The sequence below is a fragment of the Typopeltis vanoorti genome, chromosome 6 (genome assembly GCF_054136105.1).
Source record: "Typopeltis vanoorti isolate ZY-2024b chromosome 6, IOZ_Tvanoo_1.0, whole genome shotgun sequence".
Taxonomy (NCBI): domain Eukaryota; kingdom Metazoa; phylum Arthropoda; class Arachnida; order Uropygi; family Thelyphonidae; genus Typopeltis; species Typopeltis vanoorti.
The window spans coordinates 140485007-140498682 of record NC_143554.1 but is presented as its reverse complement, the minus strand read 5'-3'; positions in this window follow the sequence as shown (position 1 = coordinate 140498682).

The following is a 13676-nucleotide window of genomic DNA, read 5'->3' as shown; positions in this document are numbered from 1 at the left end:
GCTGCGAGAAAGGAACTAGCACAGTCTGAAACTACAAGTGCTACCAGCAGTGGATGAACCGATCACACTCACCGAATATGAACGTACGGTGCAATGATGGATAATAAGAATAACCTCTATTATTCAACTAAGCGTTGCATGCATAGTTCCCGCCATCGACAGAAACACCAATCTACAAGAACGCATTCAGAGCCGACGCATATAACATGGGGTTTCTTCGCAGGAGCACGATTTTGAACCCAACGTTACCTGAACTAATAACCTGCGTCGTGTTCAGTTGTGCAAGGTGCGTGTTCAGTGCGATGTGAAGTTTGAAATGTCGGTTATGGAGCGACGAAACATGCTCCACTCTAACCCGAGCAAATGAACGGAGTTTGGTGTGAGGGATGACCAGTGAACCTTTACCAGAGTGCGAATCCACCAATGAAATTCAGAAAGGCATTGTGCTGGTATTAACCTAATTTCCCTGGTTAGGCCTCGGACCTCTGTTTATGGTGCAACGAAAACTGATCTAGAGGTATCTGAGCATTCTGGACAATGCAATACTTCTTACCTTGTGGCGTTTCTACTTATCTGACTTGCCTCTTTCAGCGCGATAATGTACCGGGTCATAAGTCGCATCCTCTAACTACGTGGTTTGTGGATATGAACGTCACCACAATTAAGTGGCCATCAGTGTCTGGTGAGGTCAAGGCACATCCGCCCAAAATCGGTCCAGGACCTCATTACATACCTACAGGAAGAATGGTCCAAAATTCTCATTGATCGTACGAATATGTGCAAATGAAAGTGACGTAGAAGTTTTCATTTATCGAAGGCAGCGAAAGAAAGTTGTACATCTTATTAAGGTGGGTGCCAAGGCTCTTTGCCTCTCACACCCTTTGCTTTCTTCCAAGATTTGCACGTTCCTTGACGTTTAACACCAAAAACTAATGGTTTAAATATATAAGCACATGTGTTACTTTAGTGCATTTAAGGTTAATAATCAATTTACGAAATGCAATAAATAGATTTATATTGAGGGTTATCTGAATTCGTGATACTCTGAATATTTAATGTTTAATTCTTAGCAGTATCGAAATTTTGGCAAATTGAGCAACCGCTTTATGACAAATTCATCTAATTTTTACAATGATATCTCATTCTATAACTTCTTTGTTCTGATTAAGTTCTGTGCAAAGTAGTAATCCATTTCTACTTTCAAAATGTCACGATTTAATGAACACAATTTAATAAACTTTCCCTAATGAAATGAAGTTCATTTAATTAGAAATCTTCTTAGACTTGTGGTGATATACGACTGCTCTGTTTCCAAAACAGCTCCGCTTTTTTTACAGTAATATATAGTACAGCAAATATATTTTACACGAAAGCATTGACACATTGCTCAGAGTAGTCTGCGCATTCGATCTTCTTCTACATCATTATTATTTTCAACATTCAATAAAATTGTAGAGAAACCATTAGTTGCTAAAGAATCCTATGCAGAGGAAGAAAGTATTGCAGATTTTATAGAAACATTTGAATTTATTAATATTAATAATAACATTATTATTATTATAAGGACACCTCCATGGAGTGCAACACCTCATCACAAAGAAGTCCCATAGTCAAGACAAGAGCCCAGTAATCCAAAACCCGATATATGAAAGCCTTATAAGAGGAATAACACATCCCTCATCTGTGCATAATTGGCGTGTTCTTGAATAACCAACTAACCGTAAAAGCTACCTAAGCAACATCTCCTCTTAACTTCTATTCTCTATCTACCAGCGCCGCTAAATATTCAGCTTCATCTACTTCCTGGAGTGCATTTCCATGAATGTCGTACACACCTTGTGATTTGTTTATCCCAAAATGCGAATTCTCACATTTTCCCCACATTAAACTGAAACCCATTATATTTTCCCCATATATACACTCAGTTTAAATCATCCTGCAAGCTCTTCACAACGACTCGATTAATTTTACCAGATTCTATTTTGCGTCAAAAAACAGTAAGCGCGCAATATTAGATATGCTCGGGCTTCTAGAGAAGAAGATTCACTCCAGCATATCATCTTTCAGTGCATGCCGATTATTCTGATTTTTCAAATAATTCCGCACACTATTAGCGACGGTATATTCCTCATTATATCAAAAATCACAGAAAGATTTTCTAGACCACCCTGAACGAAGAAACAAGGAGACAGCTGAAGATGAAGACAATAATGTAATTAATTTCTCGTTTATCTACTTTCCAAAGGTTTCTAGTGTGTTTTTTTTTTATCAATTCGATTGTTTCGGTTTAATCCTGGAAATCGATTAGCGTTTATCCTCTTCCACAGCTGTGTTGAGTAAAAGAGACGAACTGGTAATACTTCTGTGCACTCAATTTCAGTAATTCGAATTTTATAGTTATTTTGTATGCTCGTTTATTTTAAAGTATCATATATTCCAAATAAATAGCATTCTGCTGACTATATATCATTTCTATGTTATCAATCTCTTTTTATAACGCACGATTTTAATATTGTGATTCCATCTTAAAGAAATTCAACGACGGCTTGCACAAATGAATCGTCAACCTCTGACAGCTGCTGACTGCGAACAGGTGAGTAAACAACTATGTTACTCATGGATTTATAATGTAGTGCAGTAACTGGAAGAGTTTATATATTTATGTAAAACAAATTTTACCATCAGAAAACCAGTAGAAGACGATGATAATCGCACGTACTTTATCCATCTGTATGAATTAGAAATTCAAGTAGAAATTGTGATTTTTATTGCTTTTAATTTAAGTTACTCATTTCATTTCGAAATAGCAGCGCGAAGTTTTATCTTCCACTCTTTATTGATAACACCTTTGTAATTTAGAATTTTTATCTTCGAAAAAAATACATTTAAACAGGAAGATTAACTGATTTTCTAAACTATTTTTCGTACCTGTGTAATCCTGTAGGAAACTTCCTTGTACCATAATGTTATATTGGTAGAAGAAAGACAATTATAAGTTCGTTTCCGGTTGCTGATCACAGAAAACGCTTCTAGGCCATTTTTCCCCTGGTTCTCGACAACTTGATTCACACACACACACACACACACACACACACACACACACACTGATTACTGCTTTTCCATCTTGTAACTTAGGTTTTCATCACCAATCACATTTGCAGAACTTTGAGATGAAATTAGGATTATTAGGATTTAAGATCTCAAAAGAATGACATTTGCCTTCTGTATTTCTTATCCAGAATATTTTCATATCTATAATCTCAGCATTCAGATACAGCTAATCGCGGAAGCAAATAAACTGTAACTTTAATCTTATGTAACTTCTGGAAATAAAAATGACCAGTCCTCTTCTTTTGTTCAATAGAAAACGTTACTAGATTGATTTATAACAATTAATTATTTACTATAGGCCTGAATGGTTCAATGAATAGACCTCAGCAGTTCAGTCGATATCGATGATTTGCATTTGCATGGAAAGATCTTTGTTGAAATATCGTCTATGACGTAAAACACCTATATAAAGCGTCTTGCCACTGACGATGAGTTAGTCGAAATGAGATATGAAACGATAATGAAATGAAATATTCCTTAATAAAACTATCATAGCCTTAACTCACCAAACAGTAAGTTCGAAATATTTCAAAGAGAAGTCGTCAATCTCAAAAAGCGAACTATAGGATTCAAAAATCTAAGTATAATATCTATAGGATTCAGACAACCAGCTATCAAACTAAAGCAAAACCAAACTCTTTAAGTGTTATTTTTAGCATCTTGGAGTGTAAATATAAAGTGACTTTGAAAAAAAAAATTTTTAAATAACAAAAGTGGTATGACTTCAACTAGAGTGGAAATATTCATATAATTGCATTTTATATTACTCTAGAATATCTTGAAGCTATTCTCTAAATACTGTCTTCCTATAAACCATACGTTTATATTTTTCATTTAAAATTCATTTTCGGTGTATTAATTTGATTTTTATTATTTTCTTGTATTAACTGCCACATACATACATCAAGAGTGCCGGGTGTAGAGAAGCGTTTATAGAGAACGAAGAAGCCCGCTGATCTAATAGATTTCATCAATCGTCATTTTCATGTTAAAATAATGCAGGTAGAGTTCTTTCTAAATAATATAAGTAAATAGCATGCAAGAATTCGGTTGTTAGGGATATACTAATTCGATTAGTGTTAAGTCCATTTATGTCGACAAACAATCAAACCGAATAGACGCGTTTGCAGTTAATCAGTATAAAATATTAGCTTCGCAGCTTGCTTCGGTGATAATTCAAAATAAAGACTTGCTTCATTCTTTCTAACACCAATGATCAGACGAGAAAAAATGCTTGTAACATGATTTATTCACTCATTTTCATCTTTCTTTTAGCTAGAATGAGAAGTTTGTTGCGTATGTTTGAAGGGGAACTATGATAATGCTAAACTGCAGCTGGTTTTGTTTCTGCATGTTCAGAGAAAAAGTGAATGAATGATCTGAATGATCGTATTAATGGTAAAATAACTACACTAAATTAAGTATGTAATGGTTTCGCGATTCAAACTCTTGTTTCTTCTGGGTAAATATAGCAAACATATTCGCAAAATAGCCATAGCCAAGTTAGCCTGTATTGGGCGTAGACAGCAGGGTATTTCCGCCAGTTTATCTGGGGTTTTTCATCCCGCAAAGCAGACAAACCGGCCTCGTAAACACGCGGATTACAGTCAGAAATACTGACCGAGCGATAAGCTTGATTCGTCAACTATGCCGGTTCCTAGGCCGCATAAAATTTGGGGGAGGGGATTGAGGTTGAGCCATACATCCCCGTAAAAAGGGTACTCACGGCTGTTGTATCACCACACGAAATTATTATTACCACTATATTATATTACGTTCTTGGAAAATATTAAACAAACAACATTTATATTACGCAATGGCGAAAAAATGAATATATTGTTTCAAAATTGAATTTATACGAAATAAATTAATGTATATTGTTTCTTCCGTCGGATAATTAGAGGAACGCAAAATGAGCCGAAAGTAAAACGTATTCACAGAGAGATTAAGACTTGCCTTTGATAACAAATTCTCCATTTTTGTTGTTGGAAAAATTCCTGCCTATTAAAGGAGTAGACTGATAAAGGTTCTGAGGATTGATCATTAGAAACATACCAGCAATGTGATGCAGCCAGCAATATCTTCACTTGAATAGAAATGCTGTATCCTTAGTGATAAAACTGAATGAATGTTTTGGGTTTTAAACCAACGCTCTCAAAGCGAGTTAGATAAAATTGTATTGTGCGAAAGCAAAACGAAAGGGGAAAAAAAACATTCCATTTTGGAAGTATGATTTTCGGAGTGAAATTGGATAAGTAAGTTGATTTAAAGTAGAAGGAGTAAAGCACTGCGTGAAGCATTTCGGAAAGAGTATAGTGATAGTAACAGATATAATAAGGCAATGGCACAAAAAAAAATCCATCAAACCCAAATAGAATACCAGAAACCATTTTGACAATCTTCACAAAAAGGTGATACAATTTCACGAAATTCAGCTTCTGTTCATACTGAGATAAGTCGTTGATTAGCTACACAAAACGAGGACTGCAAAACACACAAAGGGCCTGCAAGTGATTGCATTAATCATCGTCGAGAATCCTTGAATTCTAAAGGGAAAGCTGCTAATTCTTCTCAATAAATCCCTTGTTTTTTTTTAATGGAAAGGATTGGATTTTCGATTGACATAATGAAAACCTGAAGATCAACATAGATCGTTGACCTTCAGGCTTTGAAAGAAATAAGCTCAGAACTTAAGGAAAGAGCCAGAAAATGTGCAAGAGGTGTCGAAAAAACGCAGAAATAAAAGCTGTCGGACGCATAGTTACGGGCGATAAAATTTTTCCTAATTTATTACGTTAATCGAGTCTTTACACTTCATCTATACACAAATATACAAAAATGTAAAACAATTTAATAATATTAAAATGCATTAAGATATGTATATTATTTCTGGGAAACTCCCATGTTACTCGTCATTATAAACTATTATAATGCAGCTATATTGCCTGCTTCAGTTTAGGAGTACCCCTGTTTAAATGTCATTGGCTATTTACTCATGGGTTCTTAGGGCATTATGAGTGTAGATGTACTAAAAAGTATATGTAGCTTAAGGAATAGAAAATTGCACATACCTTTTTCTGGGTGTTGTGGCTTTTCCTCTGTCTGCGATGTCGAGAACTGCAGAGTGTGTGTGTGGTGTGGGGGGGGAGTAGGCAGTTTGGTAGAATAAGTTAGAAAAACCCGGGTTTTTTTCTCGTAATATATAGAAACATATACTTTTATATAGGGTGGGGAAAAAAGTGAAAGGGTTAATTTTTTAAAATAGGGAGGGGGGAGGGGAAAGGTTTTGCCGTCTTGTTTTCGTAGTTAACTACGCAAACAAGACGGCAAAAAACCGCCAAAACAACCCAAGTACCAAAACGAACTTCCCTACACAAAAAATTATCAAACTACCATACACCCAAAACACATACAAAGCCTATAAATACATCTTCAAACATACTGACTACAAACTGGTATTCACCACAAGCCAAAAACTGGCAAACCTCCTAAAATCCACCAAACCTCACACACAAAAAGATATATTTGAACAGCACAATGTAGTCTATAAATTTCCCTGCGAAAAAGACTGTGACATCACCTACACAGGTTCCACCATCAGGTCTTTATGGGCAAGACTACAAGAACACTTCCGTGACTGTAACATCCCTATTCCAGAACATTTAAACACTAAAAAACGCAAGATTAAAAAGAAAAATCGTATACAAAGCACAGGAAAAACTGAAATAGCTGTTCACGCCCTTGAACAAAAACACACCCCGCAGATAGACAAGGCCATCATAATAGACAGACAAGACAATGAAACAATGCTCAGAATATCGGAAACAATAGCTATAAAGTGTGACGCGAACTCGATCAACGTACACAGGCCCTACATAATCTCCGAGGTTTGGAAGCTTCACAACATTAAATTGAGGTCACTATCCCGACCAATAGGAGAAAACACAAACACCTCTGAAGCACCCACCCGACCTGACATAGCTTCCACTTTCCCAATATGTTCCGATGATGACCACCAATAGTCGAAACGGTCCACACCCCGTCAACCACCTTTCCCCTTCCCCCTCCCTATTTTAAAAAATTAACCCTTTCACTTTTTCTCCACCCTATATAAAAGTATATGTTTCTATATATTACGAGAAAAAAACCGGGTTTTTCTAACTTATTCTACCAAACTGCCTACCCCCCCCCCCACACACACACACACCACACACACACTCTGCAGTTCTCGACATCGCAGACAGAGGAAAAGCCACAACACCCAGAAAAAGGTATGTGCAATTTTCTATTCCTTAAGCTACATATACTTTTTAGTACATCTACACTCATAATGCCCTAAGAACCCATGAGTAAATAGCCAATGACATTTAAACAGGGGTACTCCTAAACTGAAGCAGGCAATATAGCTGTATTATAATATGCATTAAGATATTTATGATATGTATATATTTTTTATTTATATTTTATATATATAGTCAATAAAGCTTTTTCATATATATATATATATATATATATATATATATATATATATATATATATATATATATATATATATATATATATATATATATTTGCTTAAAACGAACATTTCGTATCAGAGCTGCGTCGTGTCCTCTCTTCAAGAGGAAACCATTCTTCTCCTGAAAATTAATTTATCTTGCAAATAACTGTAACTTTCGTATTCTTAGTGTTACGAAGAGGTCAGCCCTGGATATCAAAATCCTCGTTTTCCAAACATTGTCCAGCATTACTCCGAAAAAGCACTAGAGAGAGGGAGAGAGAGAGAGAGAGAGAGAGAGAGAGAGAGAGAGAGAGAGAGAGAGAGAATGAAAAGGATTGGATTAGTTCACAACGAGAAAATCGTCGACATAAATCATTCCTTTCTCAGTTTATCCCCAATATAATAATCGGGAATGTACAGACAGAATTTCTTGAAACAGTAAACATGCACCACACCACACTAACGATATTCGCGAGGGGAAAGCAATAATCATCTGAGGATATTGAGGTCAACACGATCATCAACATAAGAGAACGCCCACTCGCTTATACATCACGAGTGTGACATTAACTTTCAGTTAATGGGAGATACGTTAGTACGTTGTAACGAGCGAGAAAAAAAAAAAAAAAAAACTATGCACATAAAAGGGAAGGCTTGAATTTCACATTATAAGAATTTCCATCTAGTTTCATCTCAAAGAACGTCATGTATTGTAAGGAAATAAAAATTAAAAAAAAAAAAAAAACTATCGCTCCCTCTTTAGCTGCGTTTATCACGTTAGTCGTGCAGATGTTGTGCTGGATCGGAATCACACCAGTGTCTTCAATGAACAGTATCAGGCAGGCAGATCGCAACAAAGCTGACAAAATGACGTCGAAGATTTCTTCTTCGCCGTTTTTCGACGCATTTCGTGCAATTGCCAGCAGTCATGTTGTCTTTGGACTTTATTTATGTCGCGGTCTCAGATCTAACAACATAGGCGGCTTATATTTCAAGAAATGCGGCCTCTTAGTGGGATATATGGTATGCTGGGTAATTGTGTCTGTAACGTGTCCTTTATACCACATTACAGCACAGTCTTATGTTAAAATGAATTTCCTTGGTATTAACAGCTTTTCTCTGATGATCTCGTACGGTTCTGTGATGATACTTGCAGTGACTTGTAGACTCACTTTCTATTTTCACGGTTCCCACTTTGTACAGTTAATCAAAGAGTGCTGTCTTGTCGAACAAGAAATGGAGATAACACAAGAATATCGTCGTTCTATGACGGTTTTTAAAATCATTTCAATAATCTTCCTAATCGGATTAGCTGGAACATTCTTTTCCCTTTATTTTTCTCTCGGTTTTATTTTTTCTTTCTCTAATATTGTGGACGATTTTCAGTATATTGTATTTCTCGTAGTATTCTTCTGTTCCGAATTAATTCCAAAAATTGTCATTCCTGTATGGATGACGGTTTTTGCGATTTTGTTTCGTTTCTGTTTTCGTTCAATAGCTTCTGCTTTGTTGCAGTTGGATGGTCGAAGATTGCCTATTACGGAATACGGCCAACAGGTACAAATGCTTCGCCAGCGTTATATGACCTGTTATAATCTGATGACCAGAGTTGATTCGATTCTGTCACCCGTGATATTAGTTTTTTTACGGAGCGCAAAGTGTTCGATGTTGCATTACATTTCCTACTGCATATAGAGCGGTCAGGCGTGATACACGGAACGTTGGTAAACTTGTAAAATATATGTTTACTGCTTCAATTATATTATTGGAAATGGTTTTACCAGCGATCGCAATTGAAACTGCTGTGAAAGAGGTAAGTGAGACATACAAATTCAGGTGTTGTACTTATTAGCACTTTAAATAGTATATCTTGGGTTAATATACAATTTACCAAATAATATAAATAAACATTTGCAGAACTAAAATAAATCGTCAGGCCACTGCGTTAATCAATGAATCTAAATGAAGAAACTGGTTTCATTACTTTACTAGCCTTAGCTATAAATCCCAAACAAACCAAACCAAAGAAGAACTGATAAAGGTTCTTCCCTTTCCAGACGAGGTTCAAATCGACTTATCTCCAATAATAGATATCATCAATACCGACTGAAGTACACCTCTTCAGGAACACCCAACCCTAGGCTGGAAAGAAAATGTACCTACTTGTCCCTGTAGTACGTACTCGGGCTGTATTGCTTCGGAAGTGTGAAGATGAATGGAAACTAATAGCGATTAGAGACTACTGGTGTGCTCGCAGTGTGACTATGTGAGAGAGAGAGAGAGTTCTCATTTTAAAAAACTCAATTAATATTTAATATCCCTTAGTTAACATGAATATGTAGCTCAGTAAAAAGGAGACGCTTGCATTGAGAAGGCTAGGCTGCTCGAAAACAAGAGTTCTGCTTTTAGAGAAACTTGGATTCTTCAGACTGTTTCTTACGAAAACTGATTTAAGTCAGATATTAGGGTTACAAGATGTCGTCAGTTATCTGTGTACATTCTCTGCATCCCGAAAAGCTTCAATTCTTGACAGTTAGAACTTATTCTGCAAAAATCTGCAACATTTTTGTACAACCCTGAGAAACATTTTTAATATTTGGTCGAATCCGTATCACATAGAATTAAATTAAAAAGGGTGGGTACCAATCGGTATTAAATGCTCTTCTAATAAATTAGCCACTCATTGTAACTGCTGTTGCTGCTATATTGTAGCTCCAATTTCAGTGTCGGGGAAGACTGGTACATTATTTATATTGAAAACAATCCACACGAAAAAATTAGTACACCATAGTACTATGGGTGGGCGATGGCTTGAAGAGTCATGAGATACTACGCTTCCAAACTAAATGGAGACTTTACAGATCACTTCATACCTCTAATATCGCCAGCGCTTTTAGGTTCGAAACTAGCTCTGAGGCCAACGCTATGCTTATTAAAGGTATATATTAAAGGTATATCAAATGGGGTAATATATATATATATATATTACTCAAAAAAAACTGTATTTTTGATTTTGAATCACACCTGGTTGTAGAAATTTTGTTGCGAAGGAAATGGATTAGAATCTAGGAATATTTACATTTTATTTTGACTTTTCAGTAACTGTTTTCTGTGATTTGTGTTTGTATGTTTGCTTTTACATTCGATTATAAAATTATCTTTCCAGGTTAATGAAATTCAGCAACGGCTTGCAGTAATGAATCTTCAACACCTAACAGCTGTTGACCGCGACCAAGTGAGTAAATAATTCAGCCTTTTTTAGGATTTATATTCTCAACGGTGCAACATTACCGGAGTTGACTTTTCTTTCTAACATAAATTATAAATAAAAAAACTGAGGAGTCAAGTGGTTTGCAATCCTAAAATTAGTGCGTTTGAATACTAATGAGAAAGATTTATATTCCGCCCAAATTTGAAAGAACTATAGCTGGGAGAGTGCTAAGAATAGACAATTCATGTTGAAGGAGAGAAATAAATAATGAGATGTACGACTTCGTCACCCAACACGCGAAACACCTTACTTTTTACGTAATATTTTGCAACTATTATACAAGCAAAATAATCACTACCTTAAAATCTAGAATGTTAATAAAAAAAAAGCTAATTTTCCGACGTCTAATAATAAACACTCAACCTATGAAATGCATTTTTAGCCCTGTCATTGATATGAATTCTTCTGCCGTGTACAAAAGTGTCAAGGATTCTCTCTATGGTCGGACTGTAATTGGCATGCTTTCTATTGTTTTAGTACAATGCACTGATTACATTTTAAATACGCGTTCTTTGTTCACAACGTACTTGCAATTTACAACTTTGAGTGATTATTCTTATTTAATCGAAAAAAGAATAGAGGAGGATATCATAAAGAATTCATAACCTCGAATTTCAAAATGTTAACAAAATGGTGGCTGTTTCCTACCGTAGATTTGCCCTGCTTATTTCTCGAATTAGAGCAACATTTTGATAGAAACAGCTGCCATTTTGTTACATAAAATCCTAATGATCTAATTCTTTTCTGAATGCAGTTCATTTTCTGCGCACTGTGGGCCAATTTCAAAAGGTTAGCCCTTCAAGACCTCCTCATATTCGGTTTGGTGAATAAAAGGTATTAGAGATTTATTTCATTTTTTATTTACTGTAGGAGGGATTTGGTCTGACGTAGTTTCATATTTGTTCTCTTAAAGGACAGTAACCGATTACAGAAAAAAAAATTACTTTTGCTACTCAGCACACTAAAATTATTATTTCAGCCGTCTTCCAGGATGACTGAAATAATATGAAATGGGAAAGGCATTATAGTTAGAGAAATGTTTTCAAGAGAAAACGGAGCATCCTGAAGAATGCATGCCATTTATTTTTTGCATCAGACAATATCAGACAAAAAAGTCCATTCAAGACTCATTTCTTGAAGGAATTATATCTACATTTATTGTGGATTCCTCCAAAAAATAACATTCAATTAACATGTAGTTAATGGCAACATAGCCTTATTTTCTTCTCGTATTCCAACCAAACCAAAAGTGAAATTGTCGCTAACTTTATATCGACGCTTTTCTTGCAGCTTTACAAAAGGCAGATTTAAATGTTAATAAAATATTTTGCAGGTTTCGACATTTCAGATTGCTTGTGCCAATTGCCAACCAGCTTTCACTGGATCAGGGTTTTTCAAAGTGAATCGAACCTTCTTATTAGGTGTAAGTATCATCCTTCTGTGATAATTAATAAAGTAAGTGCGTCACAGAAACTTAGAAATCACTAAGTTAAAAACGTACAAAAATCATTAAAAATCATTAAAAGGTTACGTATATGACAGGTGCAAATATATACAGTTCTTTTTGCTGCTATTGAAAAAATATCGCTGTCTTTCAAATCATAAATTTTATTTCGAACTTTAAAATGTTTCTTTTTATTCATTATATTTTATTTTTTTGTATATCATACGTCTGGTCAATACTTAATTGAGCCTGTGTAGCTCAGTGAATGTGGCGTTTGCACACCCCGGCGCTGTGCAAGCGTGGTGTGTAAACCGCACTAAGGAAGACTTCTTGGTTTCGAATCTAGTCGGCGACTAGAAGAGATATTTCTAAGCCTTTTTTCGACCGGTTCCCGAGTTAGTCGATCTCTGGCACGGGCAAGCTGGTTTTTTCTTCCAGACACTCGGGGTTTTCTTCCCGCAAACTCAACAAAATCGACCGTAGAACCCACATTATTTCAGACATAAAATACAAGTGTTAGGGCCCACGAGATGGCGCACTTGTTGAGTCGTCTCTCTTCACTGCGTGCCGCTTTAGTGATAGCCTTGGGCCAGCTATCTCTGATTGGGTCTAAGTGGAGATTGAACTGCCCACTCAGTCTCTAAAAGTTAGATGGGGTTAAAAAAGGCCTCGCCTACTCTCTATATACGTGAATAAAAAGGCTTTAGCTGTTTTTTTTTTATTTATTGTAGTATTTTTTTCTACTTCCGTTTTCTTGTTAAATAGCTTAGGTTACTTGAATATAAAGAGCCAAAAGGCTTCATTGCGGCGATATAAACATTATTTAAATTAAGGGGATATTAAATCCCACATTGTTTTAAACCCAAATAAGAAACTCAAAGATTGGAATCAGAGAGTTTAATGCCGAATATAGTAAACTATAAAAATATCGTCGATTACTAGCGTGAGCCAATGCAAGTAGTCCTAGTACAAAACCGTGCAACTCGTTGCAAAGGTGGGTAAAGTTCTGATCGCTATTCTTGGTATTTTCCATAATGTAAAAACACATTTCCTAGTAAATGTATGCTGTTATTGCATTATGGAGGAAGGTCACTACCCAGACTGGTTTCAGCCTTTTTTGAGGCTTTATCAGTGAGTAGCTAGACCAAATTAATACCAAAGGGTATCTCTGCTATCGGAGTTGTCCAAAAGGTGCACCCATTAAGTTACTTAAATATAAAGAGCCAACAGGCTTCATTTCGGCGATATAAAGATTATTTAAATTAAGGGGGATATTAAATCCCATATTGTTTTAAAACATTCGGTATGAAACGCTCTGATTCCAATCTTTGAGTTTCTTATTCGGTTTT